Below are 4,289 nucleotides of genomic sequence, written 5' to 3'. Positions count from 1 at the left end.
AGACTAGAAACTTAACAGCTAAAGAAGATTAAAAAATTAGAAATAAATACTGGTACAAAGATACGCATAATAATATGTACTGTAAGCAATATTATTATCGGACTGTACACAATTATAGATTAAAATATATAGAGTGATAAATGTATAGAGTGTATGGAAATAATGGATACAATTATGAGGTACAAGTTGTATTTAAAAAATAGAAACTATATGATTAAGAGAATAATGGTTATGATTAAAAAGGACTTGATACAACTAGTATAGTTTATTTATTTTATTTATTTGTCAAACATGTATAGGATAGTTGTAGTTTGTATAAACATAAGTGAAAGGTAACTATAAAAGAGGACAATAGGACGGTATGACAGGGACGGTAAGCACAATGGTGCGCTTATCTATAACCTCTATAACTAACTGTCTGGTTAGGTTCTGCAACCCAACAAGACCTACATAGACTTCAGAACTGCAGAAAAAACAATTGCTGCCAATCGGCCTTCCATTGAGGACCTGTATACTTCACAAGTCAAAAAGAGGGCTGTGAAGATATTTGCTGACCCCTCGCATCCTGGACACATACTCCTACCCTCAAAATGTCGCTACAAAGCACTGCGCACCAAGACAACTAGACACAAGAACAGTTTTTCCCTCGAACGCCATCACTCTACTAAATAATTCCCTCAACACTGTCAGACTTTTTACTAAGTCTACACTTCTATTTCTACTAGTTTTTTTTCTCATCATTCCTATCACCCATTTTCTCCCACTCAGGACTGTACAGGGCCGCCGATAGATGGGTATTACTGGGACTGCTGTCCCGGGCCTGGGGAAAATTGGAAAATTGGGGGGCCCCGGGCCCCAGTACCCCCCAAAAACTCCCCAACCCCGAAGAGAGCCTGAATAATGGGGGGGGCGGCGCTTCTGCTGCTGAGCCCAGTCTTCTCCCGGTGGCTTTCGACTACTGCAAGGCTGGCCTCGGCTCCCCTTCCCTAAACCCCCGCCAGCCCTCTCCTTCCCTTCCCGCCCTGCCCCCCTTCCCCGAGGCGTCCCTTGCCCAGCTCTTCCGGCGAGGGTGGGCCTCCGCCCGCGCAGAAAGCATCCTCCCTCACACCCAGCGCCGGCCATGGGGGCTTCCGCCGGCGCCTTCCGCAAGGCCCCCAGAGGAGCCGCGTGGGTCTCCAGACTTCTCCTGGTGAGTCCCCGCCGCAAGGATGCGGACGAGGGAGAAAGGGGAAACGGCGCCTTGCGGTAGAGGGGTAGTTGGTTTGTGGGGAGCGGGGGAGGGAATTGTAAAAATCACAATTTCTTGCATTGCTTTTTCTTTCTTTCTCTCTTTCTCTCTTGCTCTTTCATTCTTTTTTCTTTCTCTTGCTTTCTTTCTCCCTCTTTCTTTCTCTCCTTCCTTCCCTCCTTCCATTTCTTTCATTCCCCCTCTCTTTTTATTTCTCTTTCATTCTCTTTCTTTTTCTTTCTTTCTTTCTTTCACTTTTTCTTTCTCTCTTTTACCTTCCCTTCCTCTATTTCTTCTTTTCTTTCTCCTTCCTACCTTCTTCCCTCCCTCCCTTCAGTCCTTCCTCTCTTACTCTCCCCTTTCATAAGTTTCCTTCCTTCCTTCCTCTGTTCCTGTCCCTTCCCCCTTTCTTTCTTTCTTTCTTTCTTTCCTTCCCTCCATTTCTTGCTTTTCTTCTCCTTTCTCCCTTTTTTCCTCCCTCACTCCCTTCTTTCACTCCTTCCTCTCTTACTCTCCCCTTTCACACCTTTCCTTGCTTACTTTGCACCCTCCCTCTGTTCCTGTCCCTTCCCTCCCTCCTTCCTTCCTTCCCACCCTCCGTCCATTCATTCACCCATTCCTCTCTTGATCGCCCCTTTTACAATTCCTTCCTTCCTTCCTTCCGATGTGGGCCCGGGCCGGCAGAGTAGTTTGCTTTTGCACCCCGTCTCGAGCTCCCTTGGTGCCAACCCAGCCCTCCCCACTTCAGAGAGAGGGGGGAGAAAGAGAGAGAGAGAGAAAGAGAGAGATAAAAAGAGAAAGAGAGAGGGAGGGAGAGAAAGAGATAGAAAGAGACAAAGAGAGGGGGAGAGAAAGAGAGAAAGGGAGATAAAAGAGAAAAAAGAGAGAAAGAGAGATAAAAAGAGGAAGAGAAAGAAAGAGGGGGAGGGAGAGAAAGAGAAAGAAAGAGAGAAGGGGAGAAAGGGAGAGAAAGAGGTAGAGAAAGTGAAAGAGAGAGGGAGGGAGAGAAAGAGATAGAAAGAGAAAGAGAGAGGTTGGGAGAGAGAAAAAAGAGAGAAAGAGATATAAAGAGAAAGAGAGAGAAAGGGAGAGAAAAAGAGAAAAAGAGAGAGAAAGGTAGAGAAAAAGAGAAAAAGAAAGAAAAGTAGAGAGAGAAAGAGAGACAAAAAGAGAAAGAGAGGGAGAGAAAGAGAGAGAGAGAGAGATAGAAAAGCAGGTGGGGGGGTACACCTATTTTGCCAGCCCTCGGATGGGCCATAGGGATCCAGTGTATGTGGAGGGAGAGGTCCCCAGCTTCTGTTCTGCAGAGGGGAAGCCAAAGCCCCCGCATGGGTTATGCAGAGTGCCAGTGTTTGGGGCAAGGTGGGGGGTGGGGGTCTTCCTTAACCCCCATTTCTTTGGTGGGGCTAAGAGGCCTGCCCAGCAGGGCTGATGTGTTGCGGAAGGTCTTGTTGAGGGAGACCAGTGGAGCCCCCCCCCCCCGCTCCCATCCCCAGGGAAGGGGGTTCTGGCATCACTGCCACTGGCTTTGGAAAGAAGCCCCCGGCCTCTTCAGGGGGTGGAGGGAGGGGTCCATAGCACAGGGCTGGACAATGGCTGAAGACAGTTGACTGCAGCTTTCAGCCAGGAATATGAAGAAGACAGTTTGAAAATTTAAAAGGGAAGGAAGGAAGGAAGGAAGGACGGAGGGAGGGAAGGAAGGAGGGAGGGAAAAGAAAAAGAAGAGAAAAAAGGAAAGAAAGAAAAAGAAGAAAGAAAGAAAGAGGAAGGAAGGAAGGAAGGGGAAAAAAACCAAAAGAGAAAAAAAAGAAAAAGGGAAGGAAGGAAGGAAGGAAGGAAGAAGGGAGGGGGCCCCCAGACACTTAGGCTGTATGGGGCCCCAAAATTCCTGATGGCGGCCCTGGGACTGTATGACTGTAACTTGTTGTTGTATCCTAAGATTTTTATTAATATTGATTGTTTCCTCATTGCTTGTTTGACCCCTATGAGAATCATTAAGTGTTGTACCATATGATTCTTGACAAATCTATATTTTCTTTTACGTACACTGAGAGCTTATGCACCAAGAGAAAGTCCTTGTGCTTCCAATCACACTTGGTCAATAAAGAATTCTATTCTATTCTAAACTTATGCACGCCCCTTACAGACCTCTTAGAAACGGGGAGAGGTCTACTGTAGACAGGGGTTTGGGGAAGAAACCAGTTTAAATTTAGTTTGAATCTCTTATGTTGTTGTGTATTGCTGCAGGAAGGACATTTTGATATATGATTTTATAAACTACTGTTAGATCGGAGGCGACCTAGTTGTAAATGGTCTAATGCCAGTATTTCAAGTCTGGTGGAATACTGCTGTTTGCCAAACCGAAATTGTGTTGTAGATTAAAGGAAAAAGTACCAAAAAAATCATCAAAAGATGCTGCCCGCTTGAACAGGTAGCAGCGGCTGACACCTGTTTGAAAGTAATACGCCTGCCTTTCAGTTGACTAAGCCGATCAAAACAAAACACGCTCTTGTATCCGACGACCATAGATAATTTGACTCGGGCATCCCAGACGAACCATCTGCTGCCAGAAAGGAAGCGTGCTTCCGTGAGGGGCGGGCGAAGGGAGGGGGAGACTCACGACTACATCAATCAGTAGGTGGTGGGCAGAAGCCACCTCGCGGCTAATCCCCCCCCCATGCCTCCTCATAGTCTGTTCCTCGCTTGGAAAGAGCGGCCGCTCCCCGGCTTTCCCTCCTCTCTCCCGCACCCGGAGCCTCCGAGGGCAGGGGCGTGACCAACTCGGGGCGCGACCAACTCGGGGCGCGCAGGCAGGCGACTCCACGAGCGGCTGTTTTTCCCCCTCGCCGAGACTGGAGCCTCGGCGTCGATCCTGCGGCCGCTGGTGCCGTCGCCTGGCGAGCTTATCGGCCGACCATGTTCCCCGAAAGCTGATTGCAGCCTGGCAGCCGCGACGGCACTGCCGCCGCCATCCCAGTGAGCTGGAATTAGTAACGCGCCCCAAGTTGGTCCTGCGGGAGACCGCTCCCCAGCAATCCGGGTCGGGCGGCGGCGACGGCGA

Source organism: Erythrolamprus reginae, chromosome 1 (assembly GCF_031021105.1).
Source record: "Erythrolamprus reginae isolate rEryReg1 chromosome 1, rEryReg1.hap1, whole genome shotgun sequence".
Lineage (NCBI taxonomy): Eukaryota > Metazoa > Chordata > Lepidosauria > Squamata > Dipsadidae > Erythrolamprus > Erythrolamprus reginae.
Note: the sequence above shows the minus strand (reverse complement) of the source record.